The sequence below is a fragment of the Bos indicus x Bos taurus genome, chromosome 26 (assembly GCF_003369695.1).
Source record: "Bos indicus x Bos taurus breed Angus x Brahman F1 hybrid chromosome 26, Bos_hybrid_MaternalHap_v2.0, whole genome shotgun sequence".
In the NCBI taxonomy this organism is placed as follows: domain Eukaryota; kingdom Metazoa; phylum Chordata; class Mammalia; order Artiodactyla; family Bovidae; genus Bos; species Bos indicus x Bos taurus.
In genome coordinates, this window is record NC_040101.1 from 30,220,103 (window position 1) to 30,234,422 (window position 14,320).

Below are 14,320 nucleotides of genomic sequence, written 5' to 3' on the forward strand. Positions count from 1 at the left end.
CCTTCAGGTGTTGGGGTGGGGAGAGTGGCCCAAGCCCAAACTTTCAGGAAGAAGCAGACTTGTGAGGCAAGGTTCCTTTTCCATTTTTCACCCCCTGTGACTGTGAGTCATTCTTGGCTACAGAACCAGCTGCCACATTGTCAGGACAGTCCCTTTGTGGATTCTACGTGGCCAGGGCAAAGGTTTTGAAATGTAGGGGCTGTACGTTGCATGCCAGTGATTGAGTCGGTTTATGAGTGTCTCTCTGCTTTCTGGATCCAGGGTGAAGCCTCCAGAATCCTTGTTCTGAAGACCCTGGCGTCCTGGGTGTTAGGATACTGGCTCCCTGTTGCGTTGTAGCTGACCACATCACAGCATAGTAGGTTTCAGCTTTCTTTCCCTTTGTGTAGTAGGCAGTGGGGTGACACAGTAGACAACCCCGTTTGGGAAATAAGCCGACACTTAAGAATATGGAAAATAGCAAGATTCCAGAACTGGTTCCTTTCACTTCCAACTCTGGTCCCAGCTTCATCTCCAACTTGCTCTTTTAACGCTTTGTCCCTCAGTTTCTCCTCTGCAAAATGGAGGCAAGCCGTCTTCAGTTATCATATACTTCTCTCATAGGAGGGAAGTTAATAAATACCTAGCTCTGGTCTTCCAGGGGTTTGGGGAAAGGATGAGGGCCCATGTGAGTGGCTTTCTGTACACATGTGACCTGTATCCCAGGAAATCACATGATTCTCATGAATACTTGCTTGAGTCACAGAAAGGCCCCCGTACTGGACAGTTTGGGTCTCCCTTTTCCCTTCCCTTGAGTTGTTTAGGAAGACAGGGCTCGAGGACACATGTCTGGGATCATGGCACATTAGGCTGCAAAAGGAAAGAGGGAGATGGAGTGGCAGCCTAGTGGTGGGGGCTGGTCCTTGGGTAACACTTCCCTTGAGGATCTGTGACTGTCCCAGTCAAATGTCAAATGGGGGTGGGGGAGTATGTTCACAGATCTTCATGCGACCTGGACAATCCACTCGACAATCTCTTCCTTTTGCCCTCGGGGCTCCGTGTATGGAGAAGCCAGTAACATCGATAATATCTGAACCTGGGGAGGCTAGGTTTACAGAAGGACTGGCTGCAACCCTCATAGGTGCTCAGGGACCTCAGGCCTGTCTCCTGCCCCAAATCCCCCCGATCTGTTTTTCCTTACTTCCTTCTTCCTCCTGCTTTCCCACAGATCTAAGCCAATCTTTGAATGTACATAAGAGAAGGGCTTCCCAGGTGGCACTAATGGTAAAGAATCCACCTGCCGATGCAGGAGACGCAAGTTTATTCCCTGCATCAGGAAGATCCCCTGGAGGAGGAAATGGCACCCAGTGGCAACCCACTCCGGTATTCTTGCCTGGAGAATCCCATGCACAGAGGAGCCTGGAGGGCTCCAGTCCATGGGGTCACAAAGAGTCGCACACGACAGCACACACACGCACAAGTAGAGAGAATTCATTTCCTTGACCTAACGTCCTACCCGATGGTGATAGTAATTAGACTCATTTCCTCCCCCATGACTGACAGGTACCCAAGGCTTCTCTTCAGCCCCTCAGATCCTGAGATTAAAGTGTCTGCTTGCTCAAACAAGCACATTGAGACAAGGTGTGATCTAGCCAGCCCCACGTCACTGTCCTTCCATACTGCCCATGGCCTTGTGACATCAGGGCAAGAGGCCAGAGCTGTACAGACTGTCATCACCCTCCTGACCTCAAGATTTTCCGTGGGACCTGGCAATGTGGAGAACAGCTGGAAGTCAGCACCCACATCTGGCCTTGGGTTGTCCCCGGCCTGTTCTCTGTGCAGAGACAAGAGGCAGGACCCTCATGGGCTATGGGCTCCTTCCTGTCTCATGGTCCAAGCTGAGTCACAGACAGCAGACAGCCAGGAGAGCTAGCATCGGTGCTCCTGCCCAGAGGAGTGGGGACCAGGCTGGTCTGTATTCTGGGCACCCACTGGCTTCTAGGGGAGATTGAGTAAAACAAGGGGTAGAGACCCTGCACTTCCATAAATATATCAGCTCTCTCATTCAGTGAGTATGGAGTGCCACATGGTCCCAGGCACAGTGGTAAGTGCTTAAGTTATAAAGAGATTCTGACCTTGGACAACTCACCATAGTAGTGGAGATCCTTATAACTCTGGGTGATGGTGTTTAGCACAGGGTGCTATGGACTCCAGGGAGAGGCACATACCAGACCAGCTTGGGAGAATCAAGGGAGACTTCCTGGAGGAGGTGGCAGTGTTGAGTCTCAAGGTACCACTGGGATGGATGTGGAGAAGGGCAGTTGACAAGTTTAGAGGCTCAGAAGAGGAAGAGAGACGCAAAACTGACACTCTGCTGATTAGGACCTGAAACACGCTCCTCCAAGGACCCAGGCCAGAGAGATGGTGTGAGGTCTTGTGCTGTGTGACCCTAGTTGAGGAGAGGTTGGGGCACTTTTCCAGCCAGCTCCCCGTTTGACTGCGTGGTCTACCTCGCCGGATCCCTCCTTCCCCAGATTGTGCCCTGTCAGACCTAGAACAGCAGTGTGTGTGTGTGCGTACCTGTGTGAACGCACATACAGCCACGTGCTGCTGTGTGTCCCCAGTGGGTGGGGCAGGTCTGGCGCCTCTACCAAGTAATTCCTACCTGTCTCTGGGGACTGGGCCTATGTCTGCAGATCAGAGTGAATGCTACTGGGCGCAGTTAATGGGAAGAGTGTGGGACCAGGGGCTAACAGTCTGTGCATGCGAGACTTGGGGACAAAGGTCTTATTAGGACCAGGTCCAGGCTGGTGATCTCACTGACACCCTGGGGAGGTGACACCCAGGGACAGATCATGGGACTGGGGCCAGGCTGGCAGTTTCTGTGGTGGCCTGACTTTTCACCAGGGCTCTTACCCCAGCCAGGGAAGGTGTCCCATACCTGAGCATTTCATCTGTGGTGGGCAGAAAGAAGGACAGGCCCAGGGCCTCCAATAACAAATACCGGAGCTGGAAGGAAAGCCTTTCTTGCCCTGACTCTGTTCTGAGCTGAATGGAGAAGAGAGGGCATGCCCCAGCCTTGCTTTTGTGGTCAGAGAGAGGTGTGCCCCGCTTGCTTCGTATAGTGGCTAAGGGGAGTCTCATTGTCTTCCAGAATTCCAAATCAATGTTCCCTCTGTCCTACAGGTGGAAGGTTAGAGGCCTTAACCATTCCATGCCCTCAGCACCTCTCTTTTGCATCTCTCCCTCCCTCCTTGTTGTTCCCTGCAGGCCCCTACCCGAACCCAGCCCCCATGAGGCACCCTCTCCCCAGCTGATCCAGCCTCTGGCCTCCACAGGCGGTTGGCCTGCTCTCCCCTGCCCTTCCCTTTGCCTGATAGTAACCTCTTCCACAGCTGATGTCACCCCGCTTTGCACTGACACAGCAGTTGAGCCGGATACAGCAGGGCTGCACGGGCCAGAGGGCAGCTGTCTGTGTCCCAAGTCAGGCTTCCCTTGGTGCCTCCTCCCCGCAGCCACTCCCTCTGAGCCAGTGTATCCACCTGAGGATTGCGTGTGGACTGAGCCTTCACAGTGCTCCGTGGACTCTTAGTTCTCTTTTGTGCAGGGGTGGTGGTGGGCAGCGGGGAGGCGATGGAGAATGCAGCCAAGGCTCTGAAGCTGCCCCCGGGGAGCTCACAGCTCACAGGAAACAGGACAGAGTCCAGTAGCCAGCTGGGCAGGATAACATCTAATGACAGCAGGGTATAAACGTACCATGTTAAATGGGGAATGGGTTCAGGGGAGGCTCCTACCCGAAGCACCCCCAGAACTGGTTAGAGGAGAGAATGGGCCTGAGACAAACTCATTTAGCAATTTTTTGAGTGTCTATTCCTGTGCACTGGCCTGGGTGCTTTGACAAACTACTAATATTTATTGATATAGTTAGACTATTTTACAAGGCTCAGAAAGCTGTATCAGTCTGGGGCTATTAGGGTAGGGGTAATGTGGGGGGGACATATCAGTTCCCTTTGCCTAGGGGTGGGTAGATACTTCATAGATTTGTCTAGCAAGGAGTTCATTCCAAGCATGGAACAAATGTGCTGAGTGGGGAGTGGAAAGGAGTCTTGCTAGTCCCATTGCCCCCATCCTGGTTCCATCAACCCTGGAACTAAGGTCCGGGCCCCTGGGCAGGTTACAGTCTGGAAGCCCACCCCACCACCACCACCTTCCACATCACCTGGAGGTGTCTTCCTTTCATTTCATTCCCCATCTCCACCTTTCTTCTCCATCTCTCTCTGCCCAAGAGGAAAAAGGGGAAATCCCACACTTGCCCTCAGCTTCCTCTTTGTCATCTAGGTGTAAATGATGCAATTGGGGTAGACTGCCAGGCCATTCTCTGCTGCTCCCATGCCTGGGGTTGCCTGGATTCCCTTTTAAACTCCCAAGTTACTTCCTCCCATTTCCATAAGGCACTCTGCGTTTGCAATGTGACCTGGCCCAGACATGTTCTTGTAGAATCCTTGCTTTCCCCATGTGCTTCTTTGAAGCAGCACCCCAGAGAGCCAACTGTATTCAGCCCATTCCTGCCAAGCCTGTCTTTCAGCTGAGGACCAGCCAGGGGAGAGAAGGGCAAAGCCCAGAGGTCCGACGGGCACAGTAAACCCTCGGCACTCAGGGCAGCCCTCGAAGGCGACTGACGTGGTAAGTCCCTGTCACGCTGGGCACCCACAAGTCTTCTTCCCTAACACCCTTCTCCCCAAACTTCTGCTTTCTGTGGGCAAATGCCAACTTCTTCCTGGCCCCCAAGAGCTACCTGGCCCTCTGGACCACTTGGCAAAGCTATGGCTGCCCTGTTATGTACTTGGCCTTGGCAGAGGCCAGAACATACTGACAACTCTGGTGCCAGGGGAGGGTCATCTGAGACAGCAGGACCCCGAGAAAGGGATGGGCCCTGGTGCTGGTCAACCTGTCTCCTGCTGGGCCAGACTGGCACCTGGGCCTGTGGGTCAGGGCTGAAGCCAATACCCAGTTAATCCCATTACCTCCTTCAGTTTTCAAGAGCTTATAAGCAAGAAGGTGCCAAAGGCAGGGGCCTCGAAAAGGTAGGGCTTTCTTGGGAGGGTATAGTACTTGGATTCATCCAGGAAAGTGGAGAATTGGATGCAGCATGCAGCACGTGGGAGGAGATGGTCACTGGGGGAGGGGTTGGAGAGTGGGGCGTGAAGTCAGCACAAGAGGTGTGAAGTGGGGATTGAACTGCCCCCCTCAGAGGTGGGGAACACAGATGGCCCTTGGTGGAGACTACTGGGGGCTGTTGTTCAGTCTCTAAGTTGCGACAATTTGCGACCCCATGGATTGCAACACACCAGGTTTCCCTGTCTTTCACTATCTCCTGGAGTTTGCTTAAACTCATATCCATTGAGTCGGTGATGCCATCCAACCATCTCATCCTCTGTCGTCCCCTTCTCCTCCTGCCTTCAATCTTTCCCAGCATCAGGGTCTTTTCCCATAAGTCAGCTCTTTGCATCAGGTGGCCAAAATATTGGAGCTTCACCTTCAACATCAGTCTTTCTAATGAATATTCAGGGTTGATTTCCTTTAGGATTGACTGGTTTGGTCTCCTAGCTGTCCATGAGACTCTCAAGAGTCTTCTCAAGCACCACAATTGGATAGCATCAGTTCTTCGGTACTCAGCCTTCTTTATGGTTCAACTCTCACATCCATACATGACTAATGGAAAAACCATAGCTTTGACTAGACTGACTTTGGTGACAAAGTGGTATCTCTGCTTTTTAATATGCTGTCTAGGTTGGTCATAGTTTTCCTTCCAAGGAGTAAGCATCTTTTAATTTCATGGCTGCAATCACCATCTGCAGTGATTTTGGAGCCCAAGAAAATAAAATCTGCCACTGTTTCCACTTTTTCCCCTTCTATTTGCCATGAAGTGATGGGACTGGATGCCATGATCTTAGTTTTTTGAATGTTGAGTTTTAAGTCAGTTTTTTCACTCACCTCTTTTTACCTTCATCAAGAGGCTCTTTACTTCCTCTTGGCTTTCTGCTGTTAGAGTGGTATCATCTGCATATCTGAGATTGTTAATATTTCTCCTGGCAATCTTAATTCCGGTTTGGGATTCATCCAGCCCGCATTTTGCATGTTGAATTCTGCATAGAATTTAAATAAGCAGGGTGACAATATACAACCTTGGTGTTCTACTTTGCCAATGTGGAACCAGTCTGTTGTTCAATGTCAGGTTCTAATTGTTGCTTCTTGACCTGCATACAGGTTTCTTAGGAGACAGGTAAGGTGGTCTGGTATTCCCATTTCTTTAAGAATTTTCTACAGTTTGTTGTGATCCATACAGTTGAAGACTTTCATGTAGTCAATGAAGAAGATGTTTTTCTGGAATTCTCTTGCTTTTTTAATGATCCAATGAATGTTGGCAATTTGATCTCAGGTTTGTTTCTCTGCCTTTTATAAATCCAGCTTGTACATCTGGAAGTTCTCAGTTCACATACTGTTGAAACCTCGCTTGAAGGATTTTAAACATTACCTTGGTAGCATGTGAAATGAGTGCAGGTGTCCTATAGTTTGAACATTCTTTGGCATTGCCTCTCTTTGGAATTGGAATGAAAACTGATCTTTTCCAGTTCTGTGGCCACTGCTGAGTTTTCCAAGTTTCCTGGCATATTAAGTGCAGCACTTTAACAGCATCATCTTTTAGGATTTGACATAGCTCAGCTGGAATTCCATCACCTCCACTAGCTTTGTTTGTAGTAATGCTTCCTAAGGCCCACTTGACTTCACACTCCAGGATATCTGGCTCTAGGTGAATGACGACACCATCATGGTTATCTGGATCATTAATATTTTTTTTGTATAGTTCTTCTGTGTATTCTTGCCACCTCTTCTTAATTTCTTCTGCTTCTGTTCTCTTCTTGCCATTTCTGTCCTTTATTATGTCCATCTTTGCATGAAATGTTCCCTTGGCATCTCGAATTTTCTTGAAGAGATCTCCAGTTTTTCCTATTCTATTGTTTTACTATATTTCTTTGCATCGTTCACTTAAGGCTTTTTTATTTCTCCCTGATATTCTCTGGAACTCTGCATTCAGTTGGATATATCTTTCCCTTTCTCCTTTGCCTTTCGCGTCTCTTCTTTTCTCAGCTATTTGTAAGGCCTCCTCAGACAACCATTTTGCCTTCTTGCATTTTTTTCCCTTGGGGGTAGTTTTGGTCACCCCCTCCTGTACAATGTTATGAACCTCTGCCCATAGTTCTTCAGGGAGTCTGTCTACCAGATCTAATCCCCTTGAATCTATTCATCACCTCCACTCTATAATCATGAGGGATTTGATTTAGGTCATACCTGAATGATGTAGTGTTTTACCCTACTTTCTTCAATTTAAGCCTGAATTTTGCAATAAGGAGCTCATTACCTAAGCCACAGTCAGCTCCAGGTCTTGTTTTTGCTGACTGTATAGAGTTTATCCATCTTTGGCTGCAAAGAATATATTCAGTCGGATTTCAGTATTGACCATCTGACAATGTCCATGTGTAGAGTCATCTCTTGTGTTGTTGGAAGAGAGTGTTTGCTATAACCAGTGTGTTCTCTTGGCAGAATTCTCTTAGCCTTGGCCTGCTTCATTTTGTACCTGAGGGCCGAGGCTGTTCCTTTTCCAAAAGAAGGTGTGGAGGCCATGAAAACAGGCCTTACAGATTTCCATCTACTGGTGGGATAATTGACCAAGAGCCTCCACCTGGGGCACTTATAGGTGAGCAGCCCAGCCAATAATCGAGCTTAGCAGGGATACTAAGGCAGGCTTCTTCCTGGAAGACACAGAATTCTCCCGGTGGTTTGTTTGGGCTCCCTGAAGGTCTTGGCCAACGTTTCTGAGACTAACTATACTGCAGGAGGCTCCACACCAACTTTCCTACTCTCTCTTCTTCATTTGGGGTCAGACTGACATTCTAGTCTGACAACTCTCCTAGCATTTCTAGGCGCACTCCCTACTTTCACTTGCAAGCGTTTCCCACACTAAAACCCCTCACAAGCTTTATTCTTGGCTTCTGCTTCTCAGAGGACACAGATTAACACAAAAAGCTACCATGCCTCCAGAATGATAAATCCCCGTGGGTTAGGACTTGTTAGCAGAGTTACCAAGCAGAAAAGAATAAGTAACAGGAAGGAGCAGGAGAGAAACAGTCCCTAGGTTGGAGACTCTCTGAGTACACAGCCTTTCAAACTGGGCAAGGGTACTGCTACCACCTGGTGGACATTTTAGGCAAAGCACCATTGTGCCTTCCCACTCTGCTCTGTGATTCTGCTCAAGAAGGTGGGAGTGAAGAATCTATTCTGGGCCTTGGGATCCCCTCTCCCTCATTTCGGAGAAGGCAAAGGCACCCCATTCCAGTACTCTTGACTGGAAAATCCCATGGATGGAGGAGCCTGGTAGGCTGCAGTCCATGGGGTCTCTAAAAGTTGGACACAAGTGAGCGACTTCACTTTCACTTTTCACTTTCATGCATTGGAGAAGGAAATGGCAACCCACTCCCGTGTTCTTGCCTGGAGAATCCCAGGGACGAGGGAGCCTGGTGGGCTGCTGTCTATGGGGTCGCACAGAGTTGGACACGACTGAAGCGACTTAGCAGCAGCAGCAGCTCCCTCATTTACAGCATAAATTATAAGAATTGAATTCCAGATTCAAATGTTTATCCTTTAAAGTCAGCACCACGGTTGGACATCTGTATAGATACTACAAATCACTAGCTTGTATACTTAAATGGGTAAACTGTATGATCTGTGAATTATATCTCAATAAAGCTGTTTTTAAAATTCAGCACCAGAAGAGGCGTTGGAATGAACTGAAACTTCTATTTTATTTAAAATAATTTTTATTTTTAAAAGGAAAAAATAGAAGAATTTTAATTTTAATTTGGAGGATAGTTGATTTACAATGTTGGGTTTGTTTCAGATATTATGAACTGAAGCTTTTAGAACATGAAGATGAGTATGGTTGGTTTTGGTTTCTTGCTGCTGCTGCTAAGTCACTTAGTCGTTGTCCATGGCAACCCCATAGACGGCAGCCCACCAGGCTCCGCCATCCCTGGGATTCTCCAGGCACAAACACTGGAGTGGGTTGCCATTTCCTTCGGTTTCTTGGGACATCCCCAAGCAGATGTGCAAGAAGCTCACCCAGCAGGCACTCAAATACTTAGTAAATTTACATGTGCAGTTAAATGGAGCCACTTCATTCATTGCCTTGCCACCCACTCTTTAACCTTTACACCCCTGCTCCTCCAAATCAGGCATCTCTAGCCTCCTCACTTTTCAAGGTCTCCTGAGAGATTCTAGTCTAAACATCCAGAAGCTTTTATCGGAATTCTTGACCTTTTAACACCATTTGATACCATCCATCAGCGCCCACTTCTTCAAACACTCCTCCTCTGACTTTCGTGTCTTGAAAATCTCTGGTCCTCCTCCTGTCTCTAATGACTCTTTCTCCCTTTTGGCTCCTCTTCCATCCTCCAACTCAAGTTCTTTTCTTTCTATATTCAGTCTAATCCTTTGGCAATCTTAACTGTTCCTGTGGCTCCAATAAACTTCTAGGCACACAATCCCCATATTACTGTCCGTAGTCTTTATTGCCCTCTTAAACTTCAGCCCAAATTGTTCAACAGCCTCTCATATTTCATCATCTTAACACTAGGCTCAAATATGCTTAAAGCCAAATTCATCACCTTCCTACTGAAACTCACTCCTCTTTTGCTCCATCTCCCTACCCACCTTGTAATAACATCACCAGTCTTCCAGTTGTCCGGGTTTGAGACCTTAGATCTGCCTCTGATTTCTCTCCCTTGTACCTCACATTCCTTCAGGTGCATTGTAATCCCAGCAGATGCCACCTAAGAGACTTCTCATATATCTTTCCTTTCCTTTCTAATCTTACTTCACCGAATAAAATTCATACTTTCATTATCTGTCCCTGAGCTAACACAGTAATTTTCCAACTGATTTGCTTGCTTCCAGTCTCTCCTCAAACCAACCTATCCTGTTGTCAGACTGTTTTCCATAAAATATAGCTTTAATGTAGTTACTCTGTTCAGATGCTTTGTTTGTCTTTCTGTTGCCTAATAAATAAAATGGCTGGTATATGAGGCCTTCCATATTTTCTCCCAGCCCTCTTTCCAGGCTCCCTTTCTATACTCCAGCCAAAGTGGGCTTGTTCTTCCAAAAGAGACTTACTTTCAACTTCCTACCTGCCTGGCTTCGTACACACTGCTGCCCCTGCAGGGTGACATGCAGGAAGTCATTACCACTGTCGTCAGACCCCATTTGGAAGCCTGACGCCACCGTTAAGTTCTCTCTCTGATCCTCGGTTTTCTTCCACCTGTAAAATAGAGATAATGAAAAGCTAATTGTATGAGAGTTAACTGAGATCATATTAATACACAGTAAAGTATCTGACATTGTGGTTCAGTGGTAACTAGAAGGACTGATGCTGAAGCTGAAGCTCCAATACTTTGGCCACCTCATACGAAGAGTTGACTCATTGGAAAAGACTTTGATGCTGGGAGGGACTGGGGGCAGGAGGAGAAGGGGACGACAGAGGATGAGATGGCTGGATGGCATCACTGACTCAATGGACGTGAGTCTGAGTGAACTCCGGGAGCTGGAGATGGACATGGAGGCCTGGAGTGCTGCAATTCATGAGGTCGCAGAGAGTCGGACATGACTGAGCGTCTGAACTGAACTGAACTGAACTGATACCTTATTGTGCTGTGCTCAGTCGCTTCAGTCGTGTCCGATTCTTTGCGACCCTATGGACTGTAGCCTGCCAGGCTTCTCTGTCCATGAGATTTCCCTGGCAAGGAAAATTATTATTTTTTCCGAGTACGAAAGTACTCATAATCATTGTAGAAAAAATTAGCAAAACAATAAGCATCTATAATCACACCATCCAGAGCTGCCATTACTAAATATTTTTATTTTTCAATATTAGTCCTTTTTTTTTGATGCATATATCTAAGTATATACAGAGAAAATTTGAATTCTGTACATGTATATGCCAGAAGTTTTAACATAACATACATGAGCTTTTTCTTACAACATTAAATGTTATTCAAAAATATTGCTAATTTCTGCACAACAATCCATAATGTGAATGTGTCTTAATTTATTTGATCTTTTTTCTATTGTTGGATATTTGGGCTTCCTCTTTTCCAGCTTTTTAAAAAATTAATAACTGTTATCAATCACGCTGATAGAGATACCAAGGTAGATTTCTCGATTTGAGATAACAGGGCCAGTGGAACAAAAGAAAAGAAAGTTCTTGGTTCTAAATTCCTGTTCAGGAAGTTTTTTAAAAAAATTTTTGAAAAACGATTGACCTTTATTGAGGTGTGATTGCCATACAAAAAGCTGTATTTATTTAATGTGTACCACTTACTGAGTTTGGCAATAAGTATACAGCTTTATAACCATCACCTCAGGAAATTTTAACCAATTTGTAGTTTCACCAGTTACTCTAGCTCTTTTATTCATTTGTCTCTTTTTCAGCTTTTGAAGAGATAACCAATTTCAGGAGTGAAAAAGTGGTTGGATTCCCTGTTTTTGGAAAGAAGCTAAGGCATGAGTAATTCAAGCTTAGCTCAGCTCCCATTCCAGTGACCATGAGGGACAAAGATGACTGTAAGTTGTAATATTTCTTGCAGTGTTGTAACTTTCTTCTCGTTTGGTCTTTTAACTTGGTCTGTTTCCTTATGCGTACTATCAGTAAAACATGTCTGCCTCTCAGAAACTGTAGTGCGCTGCAGGGACAAGAAGCGGGCAGAGAGATAGGAATCATCATTCCATTCCTCACTGACCTCAGAACGTTGGATCTCCTGCTGCAGAGCCACAAAGCACCTGTTGCTTCTCCCTTGCAGTACTTTTTATGATGATAAACCATCAATTATCTGTATATTTGTTTGATGTTTATCTTCCTCACCAGAGTCTAAATTTCATGGGGCAGGTGGCCCTAAGGATTGCCTTTGCTATTTCAGTAAACATCTGTGGAGTGAATTATGATTAGAATGAGAACTCAGGATGGAAAAAGATGTGGCTTCTCTAATGGGGCTCTCAGAGGGAGGGACAAGGAGGTATGGTGAATGTCTGCCCTGAGAGCCTGAGGTGATGCTGGAAGAGTGAACCCCGAGGGACCTGCCCTGGGGCTCCAGTCTCGCCTCTTCCCAGGCTTGGGATAGTCAGTCAAAGTGCCTCATGTGAAATGTGGTGAGTGGCTCTCAGGAGAAGAACCACATTCTCTCACGTCCTCTTCCCCGAGCCTCTCTATCCTCCATCTCCTTGCCCTCTCATGCCTTTCTTTCTCCTCTCCTCCTCTCTCTTTCTAGCCTGATGTCTCCTACTCAGGTGGAGCTCTTTCCTTCCCTAAGCCACCCCCTCCAGCAGGTGGCCTGGTTAACAGTCCACTAACGCACCAGCTGAAGAACCCTGCCTGCCACAGCAGGAGCTCTGCCTAGAAAGGAAGCTGCTAATGGATTATGTCAGGACATGTGAGCTCAGATCCATTTTCTAGGGCTTAGTCAAGTGACAACCTCTTTATTTTTTGGCTGAACTGCGTGGCATGCAGGGTCTTAACCACTGGTCCACCAGGGAAGCCCTAACTCTCTTGTTTTTGGAGATAGTGTCATCTGTCTCTTACCACCTAGGTGTGTCATCTGTCTCTTACCACCTAGGTGTGTCATCTGTCTCTTACCACCTAGGTTTGTCATCTGTCTCTTACCACCTAGGTTTGATTGCTTTCCTCCATCTGTCTAAACCTCTGTAGAAGGTATGGGCAGATGGACAACAATGTCCAGGGGGATCCTTTAGAAATGGGAGGGAAGCTGAGGGTCTCATTCATAAGGATTCCTTTTAGAGAGATGGAAGATGCAAAATGTATTCCAGAAGGACTCTGAAATCAGGGAGGTAAAAGGAAAGGATGAAAAGGCTAACGTGGGTCCTTTTAATGAAGAGGTGGGTCACGTCCAGCCTCTCTGTGAGGTGTCTGATGAAATAAGACAGAGGCTATTTTCTTGCTGTCTGGGCTGGGACAGCTGCTACGGGACTTCATATACCTGGACCTTCCAACTGAACTGACTTGTTCACGTTAATGTATTATGGAGAAGCTGGGGCTCGTGGAGGCCCCCTGGTGTAGTGCTGTGGTGTTTGTTACATGGAAAAGGCAGAGGAGGAGTCCCTTTGGCTCAGCTCACTCAGCTTACTTTGCTTGATCCACCATGTATGTTTGTTGTTGAAACCTTGGGCTACTCAAATGTCAGTATTTTTACCAGGCAGATGACTGTGGTGGTGTATCAGTGAAGGTTAAGCTCTTATACCAGACTTCTTTCTTATAGATAAGTGATTTCCAGCGTCTTCCATTGAGAATCATTGCCATAGTGAGCCACTGTTACTTATAAAAGGTTTCTTACTGTTTATGTCTATTGGGGTGAAAAAGGTTGAGTCACTATGTCGAGTACAGAAGGTGGTTTGCAGCTTGCTTCTCCCTGTAGAAACTGGACTGTGGATCACCCTAGAATTCCTTTTTCTAAAGTATGGAAAGTGTTCTATCTCAGAGGAACTTCCAAGGAAAACTTGTAAGGAGATGGACCACAAGATTCCATCTTGTAGACTTTGATGCCTCTGAACTCTTTGTCAAGGCCTATCAGATCCCGGAAGCCCTGGAGAAGCTGGCTGGGATGGGGAGGCTGTGAAAAGGGGTGCGCTGGTGGCAGGCATGGGTAACCCTCTTCCTGCTGACTGCATGAGGAGAACGTGTGACCAAAACTTTTGTCTCACTGAAGCAACGGGACCAAGTCTCCAAGTGGCTAAGAGGCTTCATGACGAAGAGGTACTTTTGGTTGGAATGAGTAACAAGGCTTGTCATGTGGTTATAAAACTCTTCTAAGAGGTGCTTTCATTTAAAGACTACTTGTATAATACTTTTGAGGTGAAATGCTAGCATTCCATTCTGTTGGTGTCAGCTGAAGTGGAATGGGTGTGGACACAGAGAGTTCTTGGACCCCACTTGTCCTTCAGGGGGCAATGACAACAGAGTCCTGGCTGAAGGTGTCTATCTTAACCACGAACTGCTGTGTCTGAACTGCACTAGGGTGGATGTAATGCCAGGATTATTAAATTCGTTGTGTGCTTTATAGTGCACAGATTATAAAGACTTCTATTTCAGTTCTAAAATAATCCTTAAGTTTAGCAGGACAGGCCTTATTATCAACACTTTGCAGATAGGTAAACAGAGCCTCAGAGGGACTCTTATTGTTGCCCAGAACCATCTGATCAGTGTGTTTTTCAGCCAAGAGTT

The 14,320-nt window shown here is 46.8% G+C and overlaps 1 protein-coding gene across 7 annotated transcripts in view; it reads left to right on the plus strand.

Moving 5' to 3' along the window:
• PKD2L1 (polycystin 2 like 1, transient receptor potential cation channel) overlaps positions 1-14,320 on the plus strand; it is a 76,987-nt gene that overhangs the window by 5,563 nt on the left and 57,104 nt on the right. For all 7 annotated transcript variants that reach the window (XR_003508904.1, XR_003508909.1, XR_003508906.1 and 4 more), the window contains one exon: positions 11,521-11,652. The gene's annotated coding sequence lies outside the window, so the exon portion shown is untranslated. The remainder of the gene's footprint in view (positions 1-11,520; positions 11,653-14,320) is intronic.